Raw genomic sequence first — 22,033 nt, 5'->3', positions numbered from 1 at the left:
TGAAAGTTGATTCCAGTTGCAGAGGTGAGGTGCAGCACCAGGTCTGGACAGACAAAACGGATGAATGGATGGACTCAACAGCAATTAGAGTAGGTTCTGTCAGCATTTGATCTGGAGCTGAGCTGAAACCTCAGCAACAGCTGTGGGTTCTTTGTTAGTTGGGGCCTTGCCACGTACTCCAGACAATCAAATGGTAGGTCACCAGGGGTTATCACCATTGCAGGATTTGCTATCCTCTTCTTTATGATGCTCAGGTGAAGGAGTTACAAGGTGTTTCCATCTTGGTGTATTTAACAAGTTCCAGGTCTGGTTTGTCTGATGTGGCTTTAGTATATGCATGTGTTTATCTGGTCCATATCTACTTTGAGAAATTTATAGAATGGTATTCTTCATCATCAGACTGTACCTCATGGTGGTACTGGACAGACCATGGTGTTCATAGGCATGATGAGGTGCAGAGTCATCCTGGTTTTGCCTTTGCACTAAAAATGGACTTGAATACTCCTAGGTTAAGGCACAACTTGGAATCCATTGCTTTACATGATATGGAGTTACTTAGAACAGGGCACCACCTGATCTCAGTAAATATTAACAACTAATAATTTAGAGCTAGCCTGGTTACATTATAGATGCTGCCTTCCCTCATAAGAAATTTCATTAGCAGTTAAATTTCATGAGTCTTGACTAATGTAGGAAGAATTTCTCCTGTCCAGTATCCACTTTTTCTTCTCCTAGCCATAGAAACCTGATTTTCCTTTAGAAGAATGACTCCCTTTCATCAACTCCACATGCTTTGAATGGAAAAATCCAACCCAATATCTCTGAAAATGACAATTTCATTGGTGCTCGGCATCTTATCCCTCCAGGCTGATATGTTATTAGTCAATTGTCACAACAATACTGTATCACAACCACCCTAAATCTCAATGACAGGAAATAAGCATTTATTTTTGTGCTCATATGTTTGCTGTTTAGCTAATGACTGTTCTGGGGGACTTAGATTCTTCCAGAATGAAAGAATAATGTAGTAAAATTGCAGGAGAGGCCAGCCAAATGCAGGAGATAAGTCTTGCCTACATGTGTAGAGCTGGCACATTGCAATTTCGCCCATATGCCAGTGGCCTAGGCAACTATGCAGGACCAAAGTGAGATTTCCAGTGGTACGAACAGCAGTGTTATTAAGCAAGAGTGTGGTATGGGGCTAGGGGAGGAATGGGAAACATTCCTAGATTAGTCGAGTAAGTGGAGATACATTATGTGAATCTGGGTTTAGGGCTGGGATGTTAATGTGTTTACCTTTAGGTAGTAAATACACCCTTAAGAGGCAAGGACCTAGCTGAGCAGTGCCTTTTTAATACGGTGACTGTACAATTGTAATTTTAGACTAGTTCTTTTGGGAAAGCAGAGCACATCATACCTGAAGTCACCTTTCACAGGTAAGCCATTTCCTTTTCTTGACTGAACTTAGCCAACAGCAAAGGAAGTCAAAAGACCCAGAACACACCAATTTGATATTTTCTAGAGCAGGCAATTGCCATCCTCAATATCCCTCTGAGTCTGGGAATCTTTGTATCCCCAATAGGAACTGAATCCTGCTTTCCCTACCTGAGGCAACCAGAGATGTGGCCTTCTTTTCTCAAGGAGTCTTTCCTCAGCTAAACCCCACCGACTGTAATTATGATTCCAGGTCACTTAAGTCAAATATTGTGACACTAAGAGTAGGAGGGAGATGAAGGTAATTCCTCATGATTGTAGCAATGCCTAGATTGTTCCTTTATCATTGCATCATCGAAGCTTCCTCGGCAGGAGACCGTGTTGGTCTTATTTAATCACATCTTTGCTGCACGCTCACAGAGGGGAATTACAACACCAATAAACCATATTTAAGAACATAAGTGTGTCTCTAGGGGGAAAAAGCATATGCATTTTTTTTTACCCTGAGAATGAGATTTATTCATTCAATAAACATTTTCAGTGGTTTCTCAGTTCTCTAGAGGCCACCTTGATAGGAAGAAACATATGTGAAATCATTTGAGACATCAACAGATCCTCTGAGCAAAGTTTATAGTACCATATTTTGCATATTTATTTAGTGTTTTTTAACACTATCATCTGCTAGAGTCTACTGCTAGCATTTCATCAATATTCACTTAATTTTTAACTTTTATAATGAAAGTATGATGAAGGTCCTACCTTTTACAGGTACATAATTTGAAGCCCAGATCCTCAAGGTTAAGTAGTCTTAAAAAGGAATGGATTCTCACATGACTGCCAGTGGGGAGAGCAGATGAGGTATTTGGCACTTGTTAAATAGATGTTCTAAATTAAGTACTCATGTTTGTGGAACCAACTAGCCTCCCATTGCCAAGAGTCTTGACTGATGTAGGAAGAATTTCTCCTGTCTAACCATCTTTTTCTTCTCTTAGTCATAGAAACCTGATTCTCCAACAGAATGACCTCCTTTCATCAACTCCACATGCTTTGAATGGAAAAATCCAACCCTCTATCTCTGAAAATGGCAAATGAGTCAATCCTAGAGATGAATTATAGTGTGACCCACTGTGATGTGATTTACTTTTTTTGCTGAGGTCAAGATCAAAGAACCACATCTGGTGATGGCCTTTTTTGCTGGTAGAGCCCAGAGGCCCCTCTAGATATCACATGGCAGATACAAAGAACACACCTTTTTTTTTTTTTGCTGGCCCACAATTCATTTTTTATTAAGAAAATTTTTCATTCATTTTACACACCAATCAAAGATCCCGCTCTTCCCTCCTCCCACACCCCAGCCTCCCCATCCCAACAAACCTACCAGTTTCCCCAAAAAGAAGGCAAGGCCTCCCATGAGGAGTCACATCCAGTAGAGTCAAATCCAATCCCTTGCCCCTGTCTCAAGATTGCCAAAGGTGTTGCATCATAGATAGTGGGCTCCAAAAAGCCTGCTCATGCACCAGAAATGGATTCTGATCCTACTACCAGGGTTCTCCCCCAAACAGATCAAGCTTCACAACTGTCTAGCCATGCAGAGGGACTACTCTAGTCCCATGCAGGCTCCACGGTTATTGATGCAGCATTCATGAGTTCCCACTAGTTTGGTTTAGTCATTTCTAAAGGTTTCTCCATCATGATCTACGAGCAAGTGCATCAAGAACACACCTTTTAATGTGGTCATTCTCTTCCTATAAAGACACCAACATTTAATGATATCCATCTTTAAACTTAATCACCTCCCCAAACACCCCACTTCTAAACACCAAAATCAAGTTATGTTTTTCCATGTTCCATCTCATACTAGAAATTAAATTTCAGCACATGACTCATGCAGTGGCTAGTAAGCATCACCCTGGGATTTTGGCTGAGGCTTTTTTGAATGAAGTATCTCCTTTCTGGTAGTAATATGAAGGACATAAGGCGGCAATAACAGCTGGTAGATATCCTTTTTCTGTGGAGGAAACTATGAGAATCAAGGAAATACCAAGGATGCTGGTGCTGAGAGGTTAAACACACACACACACACACACACACACACACACACACACACACACACAGAGAGAGAGAGAGAGAGAGAGAGAGAGAGAGAGAGAGAGAGAGAGAGAGAGAGAGAGAGAATAGATTTCTCAGCAGTTAAGAATGCTTGCTGCTTTTCCAGAGGACTTAAATTTGATCACCCCAGCAGGTTGAAAATTTGAAGCTTTTAAAAGGATGTAATCATAAATCCACAGCATAATTTAGGAAACACACAGTCTTCATTTTCCTGTTGCTCTGAGATATTGTCTGCATTTCCCATCCCTGCACTTAGCTGCATTAAAACAGCTCATCTACACCGTTCACTTCTTAGGCTCTTCAGTCCTTTGGCTATTATTGAGCTCATTCTATGGAAAAGTAAGAGCAGAGGAGAGGAGAGAAGGGGGAGACAGGACAGAGCCAAGAGTTATTGTCTCTCTTTCTTAGGATGCATCTTCATAGGTGGTGGCTTTATGTATCCTCTTTCTTAGATTGTCAAACACCTTTTATTCTATGACATTATGTCTTAAAATTATATTGTAGAAAGTGCATACAAAATCATGCAAATATTAGCTATTAGTTTGCATATAGCATTTTAAAATTGTTTGTAAGGACTTGTGCTGAAATATGATTATGGATGATGAAATATCTTAGGGACTATAGGTGGGACTTTATAGCTAATGAGTACCTGATGCTCATATGTAATGAGTATTGTACTCATTTCCAAAGCAGAATGGAAGATCACAAGGCAAAATGTTGGTGGCTGCTAATTTTAGATGACAGAAAAGATGGAAAAAGAAAAGAAATATTCCTAGCCTCAAATCTTTCTATAGTACTTTTTTTTCTTATTACATTTCCTTTCAGGAAATATTTGAATATCATAACTATATTAGTTATCTATTGCTGCCAGAACAAATTGCTGTAAACTTAGCCTAAAATGATGCAAGCTTCTTTTTATCTCAGTTCTGGAACTTGGAGCTTGGAAATGGTCTACACTAGGCTAACATGAAGGTGTTTGCAGGCCAGGTGTCTTTTTTGAAGGCTCTAGAAAAAAAATCTAGTTTCTTGTTTTTTTTCTACCTCTCCAAAGTTACTCATATTCCAGGCTTATGGATTTGCTCTGCACATCTCAAGAGCCTTAATTCAAGCACTTCTGCAAAAGCTCATTTATAATGTAAGAATGTAAGGTATTATACAGCCTTATATATGACTATATTTATATGTTATACAATGTAAAATATTATATACCTAGTGTCCAATGATTAGGATCTGCACTTTGAGGAGAAGGTCATGATTCTGATGATCGCAACAATTTATAGTAAGTAGACAGTCTTCCTCTATAAATTAAAGAAATTATAAGCTCCTTTTCCATTTATAATGTCCTATTTTGAAAAGATGTTTTCAATTCAAGTTCAGATCCCCAAAGGCTGATCTTATGATTATACATAGCTGGACCATACATTTTTTCCAGTAGATGACAATGAGAAATTTACATGTCCATGTACACGGTTTTCATCAGACTATCAGGCAGATCACGTACTAACTTAGGACAAAGCTTTCTTTTGGATTTCCATCAACGAAGAGACAAGCATCATTTACTCTGTTGTTGCTTGGGTCAGCAAATCGTTTTGGCTCCAACAACAAGTTTCTACTGTTCTGATATTTTACACTTTGTGTTGGCTCCAGCGTTTCTGTTGAAAACAGGTCAATTTCTTGTTAACTAGAATTTGCTAGCCTGGTTAGTTGTCTAGAAGGTGAGACTTAGAACTACTTATTTAGAAATTACTAATATTCATAGTCTATGATTAGTAAGCTTTCTTTCTCAAGTATATTAACTTTTCTTTGAAGAAAAAGGTAATGCAATTCAGAAACTCCCAAAGAGACCACAAGTAGATACTTAATTAAGCAAGCAAATTAAAGCAAGAACTTGGCACATTACCATGCAAACATTCCTTGTCAAATCTCTTCACATTTCATTGAGCAATTGTGTTCCTCTAGCAACCAACCGAAGAGAATATTAAATGTTCAAGAGTTGGAATTATGTAACCAACTCCCAGAAATGCTCAACTTCCCTTCCATTTATCCTCGTCATTCTCTTGGTATTTGGATAGCTTTTGTTTTCTTCATTTCTGAATAGTTACTTTATCAGGTAGAATTTGTTCCCTAATTAAAGAAATGAAAAAGAGACATTTCTCTAATTTCAAAGTTCAAATAAAAATTAACAAAATATCTTGTGGTTATCATTTTTTTTCTGATTTCCTCTTCTCTTTTGTATTAATGAGCCCCAAGGTTCTTGGGAGTGTAGCTTTTGGGTTGCCCAGGTATAGGCATCTCAACTTGATTCATCTCAACTTGGACAAGTGAGTTGTGGGCAGCAGCTGGGCTGTTACCACCTGCCCTTCTAGACTTACTTGAGTGACTAAACTTCATAGATGTCCCCTAGAGTATGGGGATCTTCATTTGCTTTCACTTTGGAGAGTCAGCTTGTGTAAGAGCATGGGAGTCTTTAGAAATCCAACTGTGTTCCTTGTCAGGTTTCTCTGTGAAGGGAGGGTTAAAAATTATCTTTCATCTATTCCTTAAGTCTCTTGTTGAATATTTCAGTTCAAGTTCATTTTAAAGCAGAACTTGAGACAAGGATTCAAATGTAAGTAATTAATTTGTGAGATAATCACAGAAAACACAGGTAGGGTTGTGGTGGTATTGTGTTCCCCAAAATATTGTGTGACCCTAATAAACTTATCTGGTGTCAGAGAACAGAACAGCCACTAGATATAGAGGGCAGAAAATGGTGGTGCACATGCCTTTTATCTTATCACTTGGGAGGCAGAGATCCATCCAGATCTCTGTGAGTTTAAAGCCACACTGGAAACAGCCAGGCATGGTGACTCATGCCTTTAATCCCAGGAAGTGAGCCTTTAATCCCAGGAAGTGATGGCAGAAAGCAGAAAGGTATATAAGGCATGAGTACCAGGAACTAGAGCTGGTTAAGCTTCTAGGCTTTTGAGCAACAGTTCAGTTGAGATCCATTCTGGATGAGGACACAGAGGCTTCCAGTCTGAGGAAACAGGATCAGCTGAGGAATTGGCAAGGTGAGGTGGCTGTGGCTTGTTCTGCTTCTCTGATCTTCTAGCATTCACTCCAATATCTGGCATCAAGTTTATTTTCATTAATAAGACCTTTTAGAGATTCATGCTACATCTGGCGCCCAACTTGTCGGGTACAAATTTGCAAAAGAGCTACTTGCCTATGGCCTTGCGGGACGCAGCTCAGGCCCAAGCTAGATGTTTTCCGTTTTGGTGATGCACACTGGTAGGATTTGCTGAAGGAGGCAGAGGAAGGAGGATCCTGAGTTTGAGTCCGGCCTACGAGGCTTACTAAGGAGACGCTGCTGCCAGGGCCCAGCCACAAACGGTGGCAGTGGGATCATGGAGGCAGTGGCTGCTGCTCCGAGTTGCTGGCTGCTTCTCATCATGTTGGTGACTGTGGTGATGCTGCTACCTGTGATGAAGGGTTTACTGCTGCTTGTTCAGAGAAGAATTGCCAGGACCATTGTGTTACAAGAAAGCATCAACAAAGGTCAGTTTGGAGAAGTTTGGCAAGACAAATGGTGGGGAAAAATTGCTGTGAAGATATTCTCTTCTAGGGAAGAACATTCATGGTTCCAAGAGACAGACATTTATCAGACTGTGATTGCTCCAAACCACGGAGGACACACACACACACACACACACACACACACACACACACACACACACACACACAAAATCTGCAGGGAACCATGACCATGCCTATTAGCAACTTTGAAATCTTCAAAAGGATGATGAGACCCCACAACAATGATTCCACAAGGACTATGGTAAAGCCATTAAGCTGATTAACACCATGGAAAGATCGACTTTGGACTATAAACTACTCAGGACAGTTTTGAGATGGCTAGCTGAGATGAACCAGATTCATAGATTACTCGAGCAAGGACTTGAAACAAACCCTACATTTTCCCATTATGCAGAGACTAGACAACAAATGATACACCTACCTCTCCTAGGACTTGACAATTTACCCAAAAATATTCTTTTCAGGATCCCCTAAAGATGTCTTCGCTCCAAGAAAGCAGGAAGTAATTTTTAAGAAAACTACACCCATATTCCCAAGAGGTAGGGTGGGTGTTTTTTTTTTTGGTCATTCAATGGCTTATGGATAATTGTCATTGTTTATGATGGTTGGTTACAAGTTGTTAATTGTTAATGGTCAGGAAAAAAGCTAAACATGGAGATTAGACTCAGAGTTTTTGTTTAAAAAAAAGAAAAAGAAAAAAAGAGAATACAGATATGCAGTAGATCATTGAATCTACTCTGAGAAAAAAGATAAAGAAATAATAGGATAAATGGGTAGATCATTGAATCTATTCTAAAAAGAAAAAGGAGAAGATATAAAAATGACAAAAGGTAGATTATTGAATATACTATGGAAAGAAAAAAGAGAGAATATGGATATAATAAGATAAAAAGGGAGATTACTGAATCTACTTTTAAAAAGGAACTACTTGTTTTAAATAGGATAAGTAATGAAATTTTTTGTCTGAATCTGTCAAATGTTAATGGCTTAGACATCGGTAATATAATTCTTGACTGTATATATTGTATATACTTATTGGATATAGTTTCTCTTGTATTAGTTATAAACTATTTTTAAATTTTAGACAAAAAAGGGGAAATGTGGTGGTATTGTGTTCCCCAAAATATTGTGTGACCCTAATAAACTTATCTGGGGTCAGAGAACAGAACAGCCACTAGATATAGAGGGCAGAAAATGGTGGCGCACACGCCTTTACTCCTATCACTTGGGAGGCAGAGATCCATCCAGATCTCTGTGAGTTTAAAGCCACACTGGAAACAGCCAGGCATGGTGACTCATGCCTTTAATCCCAGGAAGTGAGCCTTTAATCCCAGGAAGTGATGGCAGAAAGCAGAAAGGTATATAAGGCATGAGTACCAGGAACTAGAGCTGGTTAAGCTTCTAGGCTTTTGAGCAACAGTTCAGTTGAGATCCATTCTGGATGAGGACACAGAGGCTTCCAGTCTGAGGAAACAGGATCAGCTGAGGAATTGGCAAGGTGAGGTGGCTGTGGCTTGTTCTGCTTCTCTTATCTTCTAGCATTCACTCCAATATCTGGCATCAAGTTTATTTTCATTAATAAGACCTTTTAGAGATTCATGCTACATAGGATAGTGTGGAAGTGAGGCAGAAGAGAGACATTATCAAAATAATGCACATTATCAAATTATTTCTACTTTGGGCCTCATATGAGCTCAGTCCTGCTGGAAAATTCTAGGAGTCTGTGGTAAACACTCAGAGTTAACCTATGGCTCAGGGTGGGGGGGATCAAGAGTTTTTCTGCTGTTTGGGAGAAAGCTGCCTGACTGAGAGATTCTAAGAAGCTAGAACTAAAGCAAGCCTGTCCTACAGTGGTAAGGCCTGTTCTCAGCGATGCAAGGATTTGTCGTTAGTCTGTAGGTAAGACACTGAAAGAAGCACTGGAGGTTAATATGCATTAGATAGAAGCAGCTACATTTTATATGTTCAAAATTGCGCCATGTGCTATGAAGGAAACAATGGCAGTTGAAGACATTGCTTCTCCTTACTCTGGGGAGCCTGAAGTCTTAGGAAAGTGACCCTCATTTTACCATGCAACAGTAGGTAAAGGGACAAAATAGAATGGTGTGTCATCCATTACAAGGGGTCTGGAATTGTTGGGAAAGGCTTCATGTAGAAGTCAGAAAATGAAGGAAGGGTAACATTTGCAAAATTAGAACCACAATTTGTATAATTTGAGGAAGGATAAGAAAAGACATGAAGTTTGTTGGTAGATATCAAGGATGCTCATGAGAATCAAGTTGATGGAATGTTCTTAAGAGGAGTGGGGATCCACACACGTGATGATGAGGGGGGGTTAACACTGAGATGCTTAAAGGCAGAACAGAAAGTTTTGGCTCTTTTTCCCTAGAGATGCAAGCCATTAGCTGGAGTCTACAATTCTTTTTGAAAATTCCGATAGCCATATCATTGCTGAAGAACTGGGTTACTCCTGGCAGGCGTCCCTTCTTCCTGGATTGCATATGACTGGGATGAGGGAAAAACCAGATGCTAGGTAGTCTCATTGTACTTTAGTTTTTTACATCCTCTTACATTGACTTTGGACACTAAGAGGTTGAATAAGTTGCTTTATTATAAAGTCAGGGCAAGGGTTTCTTTCTTTTGTAAGCCACAGCCATGTGCAAACATTGATGCAAAGTATCACAATGCTGAACTACAGCAAAAAGAAGAGATCAAGTGAGAAATTCAGAGAAGAGAAACTACACAGCCTGAGTAAGTTAAGGGAGGGTGGCTTCAAATTCCCTCAGTCATGGCATGTTTCTGTCAGTTTAGTCTTCTGTAATCTTTCCATTCAAGGACCCTTGACTAAGACAATAAACGGTTGCTAATTGCATATTGCTTCCCTGGTTTCCAATGCTCTCATGTCTGCTCCTAGGTATTTATGTCAACACATGCAATCACCATGATCAGAATCATGACCAGTCAGTTATTGAGGAAGGGCTCCAGTGAGACAATAAAGGAGTGTGAGAAGTGGAGCAGGAGAGGAAAGGAAACCCAGCACAGGTGAATTGAAGCTGTATCCATGAAGCCTGCATTGGTGCTGTGTGGGGTCCTTCATAGGATTGCTTTGCTTGTTTCTAGCCAGCTTTTCTTTTTTTTTTTGAATTGCATAAGTAATTTAATTTTACATATCAGCCACAGATTCCCCTGTCCTCCCTCCTCCCACCCTCCCTGCCCCCCCAACCCCCCCCCCCCCCATTCCCACCTCCTCCAAGGCAAGGACTCCCCTGGGGATTCAGCTCAGCCTGGTAGACTCAGCTGAGGCAGGTCCAGTCCCTAAGCTTAGCAAGGAAACTGGGTATGCACATCCTATCTTACTGACACAGGCTAGTTTGGAAATACCTAGGTAAGTTAGGTGGGATCCTTCCCCTAAACTCTTTTGCCATCTGGTTGTGGGAGATAAGCTTGCAAACAAAGGGATTTTGGAAATTGGCTCCTGGGAAAAGAGCATCACCCAAGGAAGATGTCACTACCAACACATGCAGTGACATCTGCCCACCCCTTTTCCCACAAGACACACTTGAATCATTCAACAGCACAAGTATGGCTGATCCTCCCCAGACACTGTTTCCTCATGTCTTGCAGAACTTCCTGAAGAAGAAAAAAAAAGACGGTTAAAGGAATATGATAAGAACCTGGCAAGAACCCAGTTTAGACTCAGCAGCTTTGATCCTAGAAAGAGAAAAATAAATATTACACCTGAGGTTGGTGAGACTATTGTGTATTTTTCTTTTTTCCCTATTGGTATGTTTGCTCTTTTAGCAACTAAGAACTTACTGTTTAAAATCCAAGTGTTGTGCTGCCAAGAAAGAGGTGAGTGTTTGCCCATGGTAATAGTTTTTACCCAATGCCTCTGACTTCTGTTTTGTTCAGAAAAAGAATGTGGTTCAGCATCTACAGGGCTTGTAGGAATCTCAAGTCCTACAGTGATAAAAATACTGAGATAGTTTTACTATGAGAAAATGATATGCTATATAATATCATTTCAATTAAAAATACATAACAAGGGTCTATAGAATGACTCAACAGGTAAAGGATTTTTCCACTAAACCTGAATACACATAGGCATGCATGCATGCATGCGTGGGCGTGCATACACATACACACACATATGATAAACAAACAAATAAATGAGAAGTAACATAAAATTTAAAATATATATCCTAGTAAATTGCTATTGTGAATTTGCTGCTAGTAAAAGTTGGTGTTCATACAGTTTGTATATATATTTTATATATTATATGTAACACTGGAATTCATTAAGAGCAGTAGTTCAGGAGTTGGATGAAAAATGGCTTCCACTAAACGTTGGACAGCTTTGTAAAACATGTGCCACAGCCATACAAAGTCCTGCTGTCAGCACACAGTGAGTTACATCCATCCTCAGGCGGCTGGGGGAGCACAAGGCCTCATGAGTGAATCCCTATTTGCAATCCTCAGTTGTATTTGTTCTATCACCAGTCACTGTTAGATCAGACTCATCTTAACCTAAGTCCCTTTATGTTGCTTAATTTTCCTCTATGGAAAAAGGTTGTTGGATGTAGAATTTCTCTAGATAAAGACAGGGTTACAAGGTGTTTATTAGGAGATGATCTAGAAGACATGGGAAGGAGAAAAGTCATTAACAGGGTATGATAATGAGCAGAATGACTGCTGTGGGCAGCTGAGATGCAGAGTCTCGGAAACTCTGAGGACACTTGGCATGTTCTCATGCCTCAAGATTGTACCAATCAAGAGATGGGGACTTGGGGCACTTAGCCAACATTTTCCATATGATGTTTGTTGCAGGATGCTTTGTTGGAGACTTCTGGTGGAGTATAAGGGGAGAGAATCAGAAGAGAATGTTAACAGGACTTGGGCAGCATACAGATGGATGTTCTGACAGCATCTGCTATGGCTGTACATTTCCATGGACAGAATTCAGGGACCAGAGTGTCTAATCAGTTAACTTTAAAATACACGTGTTGCATTTCAATGTTCCACTTAAGTTCAAATTGCTAAGTAGTTGGAGAAAATCTTATGTAAGATGCAAAACCAAATGAAGGGGAGAAGGACAGCCATATGAAAAATGAAGGGAGAGATGTTTTCAAGTCATTCGCATATTTTTGCCTGCTTAAATTCTGTGTTTAAAACAGGATTTAAATCTTGGACTGCTTGAGGATTGATTCTTGGCAATCACATTCTCATTCAGAATAAAGTTGCTTAGCCATGTCCTGCAGCCTGAATTATCCACTTGGTAGTCTTTCACTTTTCATGCTTCTCTTGTACAGTCAGTTTCTCTGGGCCCACCCATTAGTCAGATACCCCAGTCCCATTTCCAACAATGGTGCTTGACAGTTTCCATCTTTCAAGTTACTTGGAAAACTGTAGTCCTTGAGATGAGACAAATCTTTTATGATCCAGGAAAGCTCAGTTGCATCTACAATCCTGGGACTGGACTTAGGTCCATCTGGTTATAAAGGCCACCCACTTGGTCTATCCTCTCTTCAAGTTACAGTGCCATAAAGAAAGTAGACAAGCATGTACAGGTGCATCTTCCACAAAGGCCTCAAGTCATTGGTTTAGTTCCCTTACTGTGGAGCCAATCTTACCATCTGACCCATTCACTTCTCTCTCTCTCTCTCTCTTTCTCTCTCTCTCTCTCTGTGGGTGTGTACATGCATGTGGAAGCCAGAGGTTGGTATCAAGTACCTTCCTCAATCACTCTTAACATTATTTTAAGAAACAGGACTCACTTGGGATTCACTCACTCATCTTGATTACTTGGGAGAGTCTCAGTGATCCTCTGTCTCTATTTTCCCAGCTCTGGGGTTAGGGGTAGATGTTGCTGCACTTAGACTTTGCATGAGATTCCTGATGACCTGAGCACTTTACTGACTGAGCCCATCTGCCAGCCTCCTCTTTTCACATTATTGAAGGATGTGTGGCTTTGCTCTTGAACAATGTCAAGAAACAAAATAATAAAGTGTTAGGTAATTTTGAAGCTAACTCAGATCTCATTTCTAAGAATCCTGATCGTATACAGGAGGAAAGAGCATCTCGCATCTTCATTCTGTTTTGATGTTTTCCTCTTTCATACTCTCCAACAGTGGCATCTCCCCTTCTCAAGGTTTCACCTCCTGTGTCTGACTTATGAAAGAACCATTTCCTCCTGCAGGTTCTTTGTTATTGTATCCTTTGCACCTGGGTGTTTCCTATGCTTCAGATACTTGCACAATTTCTAATTCCTTGGTGGAACCTTTGCTTTTCTGTACTCTTACATGAAATGAAAGGTTATTTTCCTCGTAAAAAACTTTATAATAATATGAATAGACACCAATACTTGGTTTACAATACCACATTTCAATAACCCCTTACATGCAATTTATTTCTTGTATACCAATCAACCAAATATGACTCTCAACAAAGGTCAAGTAAACGATGTGATCATTGCTTTTTTAAGATTTAACCCCGTGAACCATAGCAACATCAAAATGGGTGTTAAGGGAATTATAGGCATTAGATTTTCTTACCTGTATTATTTGAAATTTTACATCTACTTAGTTGAATTTCTTTATACACAAATGTATATTCATAGTTGCAGCAGAAAAAAGGAAAGATTTAAAAGGAACCCTCAAAGCTTTATTATTATTATTATTATTATTATTTAAACTGATTGGCCTAATGGCTCAGGCTTCTTGTGATCTAGTTCTTCTATCTTAAATTAACCCATTTCTATAAATCTAAACCTTACCACATTGCTCATGGCTTACCAGTATCTTACATGTTGGTACTCATGGTGGTGGCTGGCAGCGTCTTCTGACTCAGCCTTCTTGTTCCCAGAAATCTCTTCTCTACTTGTCCCGCCTAAACTTCCTGTCTGGCTACTGGCCAATCAGCATTTTTTATTTATTTATTTATTTATTTATTTATTTATTTATTTATTATTTATCTTTCATTTTTCTTTATTAAGAAATTTTCTACTCACTCCACATACTATCCACAGATCCCCCCTCCTCCCTCCTTCCACCCCCAGCCCTCTTTCTCAAGCCACCGCACATCCCCACATCCCCCAAATCAAGGTCTCCCATGGGGAGTCAGCAGAGCCCAGCACACTGAGCTTAGGCAGGTCCAAGCCCCTTCCCACTGCACCAAGGCTGTGCAAGGCGTCAGACCACAGGCACCGGGGAACCCTCAAAGCTTTAAATCAGTATTTTCATCATGGTGCTATTCTTGCCTAAAATCATTTATTTAATGATCTTCCAGACAGTTATTCATATATTTATTTGTTGAATACATTCAATGTCAGCAGACTCATGAGGCAATTCAAAGAGTTTGAGAAAGTTCTACTTGTTAAGCAAGTAGTATTTAGAGGATAAGTGATGGGTTGTGGACAGTTTTAAGTGCCGTAAAATATTTCTACAGCCCCTCCCAATGCTGTTCATCTAGACAAAAGGGAACTATGCAAATAAACCTGTTAGCATCCTCTGCTATTTGTAAAGTTCTAATTCTTATCCAACACATCTTCTTACCTAGCAAATGAGTGTCCATTTGGAAAATCATTACAGTGATAGGCTACAAATGACTAGAATGTGTTGACTATGTTGTTCAGAATAGATTATTCTCTTTTCTGTTTGTACTTCAGATAAACCATCATGTCCAGAATAATGATTGCCTTGGTATTTTGCACCAGTCAATTGTCCGGTAAAGGTCTTAGAAGTGATGACCCTGAGCCATCTACTCTCACTGTGATAGCCAGGATTTTTGTCTCCCTACTTTAAACACTGTATCTCTGATCTTTCTGTGGTCCATTTGGAGTATAATCCAAAAATAATTTATATTTGTCCTTTAAAAATCTCACATCAAAAGACTGAAAAGATATATTGAGGAATATCTTGATAGTGTTCCAAAAAGCTTGACACATGTGACCATCATCTAAGTTTATCCAGGTGGCCTGAGGGGCATAGGGAATGTTCTACATCTCTTTGATATCCTTGATACCCACGAGGTTTCCACTGCTTCATTTAGACGCTTTCCATTCCTAACTGGATGAGTGCTCTAGCTTAGCCTCTTCAGTAGCATCAGCCTTGTGCTGACCTTCCATTCATTTCCTCCTACAGCCAGGGAGCACTCCCTCACCCACTCTTGCTCTCTTCCTTCTTCCTGCGTTTTTTTCCTGTTGGATTTTTTCTTTCCTTTCTTTTTCTCCCCCCCTTCCCCCCATTTGATAGTCCCATACAACAGAGGCTGGGCTTAAATTAAAGATCCTTCTTCTTCAGCTTCCAAGGTGCTGGGATTACAGATGTGTCCCTCCACACCCAGCCTATAAGCACTCTTTCATAAGCGCATTCCTAATTGTGTCACTGATGCTAAACTCTCTCATTGCCTACTTCATAATGCTTGGTTTTCTTGATAGGTAATGAAATCTTGCCTCAACATCTCCACTTCATATTTCATCTTTATATTCTTCAGTCATACAGAATAACACTCGTGTCTGAACTATTTTCTGGGTGATGGCTCTCTTCCTCCTAGTTTTGCCTGCACCCATGCCTGAGAGTCAACCTGAGAACATGCTTCCCCTCAGTCCATCTCCCTCCACAGGTTGGCTTCTTAGGCAGCTGCATTACATGCCCTGCTTATCTCAAAGCTTGGATTAACAACTGTGTATTATAATTGTTTTCTGTTCTATATCTTCCACATGCCTACAGCTCTTGGAATGAACAGGCTGTCTTTTTTTGTCTGTAACGCATGGAGGTTGCCCCATTTTATAAACATGATGTTGTAACTGCCCCAATTCAGACATGGCTAAATATTTGGCACTCTGGAAAAATGTCAATTGTGCATCTAAACGCTGCTCTATAGAACATGCCTTGGAATGAACTCTAAAGAAGTGAAGGCAATGATATTTTTCAATGTGATGTATTTTTGTCTTTAAAACTTGCATATTTTTAAAATTCCCTATAAGGACCCACATGTAGGTGACATCTATAGTCAGAAACAAAGGTTTGAAAACCAGGATGGATTATGCTGTATTTATTATAGTGGATCTTTTTAAGGCAAGTATTTGTGGAGTAAATAAAAAAGACTGAATTCCTGATTATTCTTTAGGATTGGACTTAATGGGCAATTTTTTCATCTTCCATCTGAATGCAGGGTTTTCCCCTTATAGAGTCTATTTCACTTATAATCTGATTTTATTTAAATCCTAAAAATTAAGTGACATGATTAGTCTTTTTTAAAATAATCAAACCATCTCACCAAGATTAATAAATTTAATCAAATCTCACTTGCTGTTAAAACATGTTATTATTTAGAGAACATATAAAAGTAGTATAAATATTGATGTCTGTCTTTTGAAATGGAATAAAATGTGACTCTGGAAATTATAAAATTGGACAGCATGTTTCAGACCATTGGAAGCTAAATGTTCTGTTGGTCTGGGAACAGAACCTAAAGCCAGCTTTGAATTATATAGTTGGCTTTTAATGGAATATAACTATCTATTTTTGCTGCCAAATCTATTATCCTTTGGTACATAATACAGCAGAGATGAAGAGCCTACATATTCAGCAAAATATTTTTTGTGAAGCAGCAAAAATATGTTTGGTCATAATTTATACAGATCTATAGTTATAGGTAAAATGTTTGAAAAAAACTGACAATGAGAAAAAGGAAGAAACCAGTATTATTTTATAATATTATTTCTTGCGATCTTCTGGAAAATCAAAATGTTTTGAATTCATTATTACAAGGTAACATTAAGTACATCTTCAGTATTTATTGATAGTTAAGATTTCAGTAACTACATTTGGTAAGAGCTGAGATACTTAGTCATGTTTATATGCTATTGAAAAGGTTTTTGGAAGGTGTGCTATGACCATTCTAAGTTTACTTTTAGTTGACAAGTCTATGTCCATGATTGCTAACTCTGAACCTAGCTTTAGATCTCCTGGGCTAGCACAGTAGACAGAAGCAGAGAGGAGGCAAGCTTAGAGTCTGACCCTGGCAATTCAACACTCCAGCCTTGGCATGGCAAGGGTCACTTCCAGTGACCCCTTCACCAGTTAGAGCTAGTCTGTCATATGGTACTCAAAAGCTGAAGGGCCATGACACTATTAAAAGCCTTTCCATATGCCTTATTTACTAAACAGAACTGCCTAATAACTTTGGTACTCTAAACATTATATTTGATCAAGTTCTGAAGCTCTTAACCCAGGCTACTGTTAGACTCATGTGGGACATTTTGTAAAAATGTTTATGGCTGGTCCCTTCTACTCCAGCTCCACTGAATCAGGTCCCAGAGTAAGAACAGTATAGAGAAATATTTTATGATCCAAGTTACAATTGGGCACCAAGGTGCCGACCGCTTCCTGTATACTCTGTATATGTGATGCCAATTTGTTGCTTACTCAGTGCTGAAATACCTAGGTGGAGATTCTTGGTACCTAAGGGCAAGTGATAAAATATCACCATAGGGAGTGCTGAAAGGGAACTTGAAAGAGGAACTTTCATTGGCTGAAACCTTAATGAAACTGCACAGCATTCTGATTCCTCAAGGCAACATTATAACATAGTCCCAATTGTTGAGAAAAGGGGGCTGAAACTGGCTGAAATTTTTGCCACCTTGGAGAAGTGTGATTTTTCTATCTTACTTTTAAAAATTATTAGTAACTATTATTTTTTATTATTTTTTTCATACATTTTAATAATATTTTCCCTTCTCCTAATGCCTCCCAGATCCTCTCCATCTCCCTAACTTAATGTTTTTTTCCTCTCACACAAAAACAACAACAACAACAACAAAAACAACCCCAGGAAAACCAAAAACCAGAAAAAAGAAAAACAAACCAGAGTGAAACATATCCTCCCCAACACACACACACAAAAACAAACAAACAAACAAACAAACAAACAAACAAACAAAAAACCCCATGGGTTTTGTTTAGTATTGTCTAACTACTCCTAGGCATGTGAACTGTCCTAGAGTATGATTGATACATCCAGTGGCATGCCACTGGAGAAAATGGATTTTCCCTTTTCCCCCAGGTATCGGTTGCAAATAGCTTCTTGGTTAGGGGTAAGACTGTTGTATAATATTTTGATCATATTCTGATGCTCCTGAGACTGACAATAAAGTTTGCTTCGAATCAGAGGGCAGAGAGAGCTACTAGCTGGCCAAAATTAGTCATAGAGGTTTTGTCTAGTTGTAGGTCTCTGTGTTTATTACCATCTACTTCAAGAAGCTTCTCTAATGAGAGTTGAGTGATGGCACTGGTCTATGGGTATAGCAATATGTCATCAAGAGCCATTTTATTGCTATGTTCTTTTAGAAGAATAAGTTTTTCTTTTGGTCCATTATCTATCTAGTCTCAGGTTCTTAGCCACTTTGGCAGTGTTGGGTGTCTTGTGGAATGTGCCTTAAATCCAATTTCAGAAAAAGTATATTGGTTACACCCATAACATTTGTACCGCTATTGCACCAGTATATGTAGCAGAAAGTTCACTGTTGTAGATCCCAGGGTTTGTGGCTGGGTGGTCTTGATGGTTACTTTTTTCTGTGGAAATGTACAGAGAATTTTCCAGCACCATGAAAGTTAGTTAGTAGGGGTGAAATTTCTAGGTCAACTTCTCTGTACTGATGACATATAATTGTTTTCAGCAATTGGGCCTTCCCATTGGGTTGTGGATAACAACCAATACTCTTGGCAGTAGACTGTGATGTTTGGAAAATTCCATGGGACCCTTGTGGTCAATGACTCAATGAAATGTAAGCTCTATCTGGCACAGGAGGTTTTACTTGGTGGCATACGATATCTAGTTGAGGCATTTTCTCCATTATATAGTGACTCCATTTACATTCCTTTTAGTTTACTGGTCTTTGATCAGTATATTATATATACCAGAAGCCCCTCTTAATATAAAACACCTGCTGAACAGCAATCCCTTGGAATTTTGAAATATGACATCTTTGTCTATAATTTATGAGTGAAACATGCATACCTATGTAGCATATGGGAAAGAATGACCTCCTCCTGAGGGTCATTTATTACTAACTACATCTTTTCTTCCATCCCTTCCAATAATTTCCCTTATTGTTCTCATGTACCAGCATCTTGTTTAATTTATACATTATGGAAAACTTCAGCTTTCAGCTTATGAGCCATAATCATTATCTTGGTCTTATTGCTGTAATTTATTATGATTCTAAATATCACCAGCAATCCAAAAGCTATCAAATGTATGTCACTCACCACATTTTTTTGAGCTTGTTTATCACTTGGTTCTTTAATTGAGCATATGGCATATGGGACTGCCTGATGCACTCCTTTGAGATGTCTTCATCCTACTCCCTGTATGATGCAATGTGTGCAGCTGCATAAACCAGAAGCCTACAGGTGTTCTCAGTGCTGCTTCATCACACCCACAAAACAAGACCCTCATTGTGTCTCATGTAGTAGGCCTCTATGCTATCCTTCAAATCCATTCTCTTCTCTGGGCCTCCACAATTAAATAGTCATCTCCTGCTGCATCACACTGCCCTAGACATTAGTGCCATAAATAGTAAATGTTGTGTATCTCTCACAGTACCCATGGGTCAGAGATTTGGGAGTAGTTTGACTAAATAGTTCTTGCCAGGGATCTCTCATGAAAATACATTAAAAATGTTATCAGGGCAGTGGTCATCTGAAGCCTGATGAGTGGCTAGATCTTCCAGTATGGTTCATCTTCTTGATAGAGTGTTTGTGCTGGCTGCTGTGGAAGCCTTAATTCTTACAAAAAGGAATCATCCAACAGAGTGGTGTCAGTCTTCTCACAACACGACAGTGGGCTTTGGTGAACCATCATTGCAATTATCTTTCATGGTTTATTTTTGGACCATCATCTTTGAGTGATCTTATTGGCTGCCCAGGTCAACCCTGATCAATGAAGGAGTAAAGGTGCTACGCTGGGGTGTGAGAAATAGCAGGGAAATATTAGGGCTAATTTGGAGGCTGGCAAGCACAAGCAGCTAACATCCTACAGAGAATACAATACCCTCCTCAGAGGCTTCAGTTCATTTCTTCATCTCGTCCTTTTCCTCAGATCAATGAGATACAGATTTTAATCAAGTGTCATTTGTCAGCTTTAATTCTTTATGCTGTTACTTCAAATGTAGAAAGACATCCATGTTCTTCTCTGAAAGGTCCACACAGTTTGACATCTAGTATCAGCCTTAGCCTTGTTGCTCTTCTCTTGCCACCATCTCTGTAGGTCTGCTGGACTTCCTCCTGCTCTACAGCAAACTTTACCATCTCCGAGCTTTTGCAAGGGGCTGCCCCTTCATGTATTTGCTCCTGCTGTGCAGTCGTGCTGCCTCTACTACTCTGCACCTCTCAGCTTTCATATTTCCTCGGGGATATCTTCCTTGGCTGTCTGCTTAAAGCTTCACATGATGCTTTTTCTCTTGTCATATTCATCCCAATTTATAATAACAAGTCTATTATGTAGTGACTCTTTTTATTGTGGTGGCAAGAGCCACCACCATCCTGGACCAACTCTAGGATGCTGACAGTAAGTCCTTGGAATTTATCACAAGGCATAAATGAGTGAATGAATGACTTTTTCTTCTTTAGGTGAAGATTCTACATACACTTCTGAAATTTTAATTTCCATTTCTCTCCATTTAAAAATGTTCAACAACTCCAGTGGTAGGGGTGAGAGACTGAACAGGGGGAAACCAGAATCAGCCAGAGTGCTTGGACAAGAATAAAAACATCTTTCTCCCCTCTCTATTCCAGTAATTTTTAAACCAAAAGCCTAAAAAAGAATAGGGCTTCTGAACTATTGATTTTAGAATAAAGTATAAAGGATTTAAGTACATTTTGGTCCAACCTAGATGATGTTTTTAAGTTGAAGGATGAAATAGAAAACCACTAACCCAATTACTGCAACTGAACCAATCAATAAGTTCCTTGTCTCATTCTTTCCCTCCCTATCTCCCCTCTTCCCTCATTTTTTAAGCCTTCCATTATTTATTTCCATTTGCCAGAAATTTGTTACCCCGACAGCTTAAATAGTATCATCACCTATTGCTGGTTTGTGTGTATTCCTAATCATACATTTCAAATGAAGGAAAGTCAAAAGCTTTATGGAACGCTGGGAAAAATGTGTTGCCAATCAATTCCTATTATTGTGATTCTTCGGGTCTGTGTTAGAGAACAACATGTGAGTCAAGTGCTGTTCTCATGTTTGATGACAAGACACATGACACACTTAGGAATGCATTTTAATTCTGCAGGACACATTTACCCCCTGACATGTGCTGCAGGCATAGAGTGTCTTTACTCTCCCAGTTTTGTCATCACACAATCAAAACTGACCCACAAAGGCTTTTGCAAAGGATATTTAGAACGACTGTTTCCTTGTTTGCAATCCTTCCATGCCTTCAGAATAATTGGGCATTTCTTTTTTATATCAGGTTGGAGTGGAGATGAAACTCAACTAGAAGATCAGTTGGAGTAAGGAAGAACCAGTCCCAATGAGTAGCAGAGAAACTGTTTTTGAAGAAGACTTGAACTTGTTATGTACCAGTAGCAGAAGAGAAAAGCCTAGAAACCTGCAGAAAAACAAGATCCGATGTTAAATGCGAGGATTTGTAAATACAGGAATCATGGAGGAATTAGTGTAAGAACAAACTTCTCTATACCTGAACAGGCACTGAGAATGTTTGAATGTGGGTTTTAGCCATATGCATAATTCATTCTAAAATAGTTTATCTAATTACTATGTTTCAATGTGATAACAAAACATGTAATATCTTAGAATGTTCACAAAGCTTTCCTAAACAAGGACTTCTAAGACCTTGCAACATTCCAGATGAAAGGTGGCATAGGATGCCTCAACAGGTATATGT

General features: G+C 39.3%; 1 protein-coding gene and 1 long non-coding RNA gene across 3 annotated transcripts in view; one reads left to right on the top strand and one right to left on the bottom strand.

Annotated features, from left to right (window-relative positions):
* LOC128100719 (uncharacterized) overlaps positions 1 to 22,033 on the top strand; it is a 119,398-nt gene that overhangs the window by 88,118 nt on the left and 9,247 nt on the right. The window contains exons 3-4 of one of the 2 annotated variants that reach the window (XR_008214897.1): positions 10,747 to 10,865; positions 21,599 to 21,804. This is a non-coding gene — a long non-coding RNA (uncharacterized LOC128100719). Of the gene's footprint in view, positions 1 to 10,746; positions 10,866 to 21,598; positions 21,805 to 22,033 lie in introns of those variants that run through there. The other variant, XR_008214896.1, reaches the window with a different exon arrangement.
* The window catches only part of Ankef1 (ankyrin repeat and EF-hand domain containing 1), a 42,596-nt gene continuing 36,961 nt past the window's right edge, over positions 16,399 to 22,033 (bottom strand). Inside the window, exon 13 of the transcript XR_008214895.1 lies at positions 16,399 to 21,736. The gene's annotated coding sequence lies outside the window, so the exon portion shown is untranslated. The remainder of the gene's footprint in view (positions 21,737 to 22,033) is intronic.

Source organism: Peromyscus californicus, unplaced genomic scaffold (genome assembly GCF_007827085.1).
Source record: "Peromyscus californicus insignis strain IS unplaced genomic scaffold, ASM782708v3 Scaffold_7__1_contigs__length_154581171, whole genome shotgun sequence".
Lineage (NCBI taxonomy): Eukaryota > Metazoa > Chordata > Mammalia > Rodentia > Cricetidae > Peromyscus > Peromyscus californicus.
Note: the sequence above shows the minus strand (reverse complement) of the source record. Positions and strands in the feature narration are given on the sequence as shown.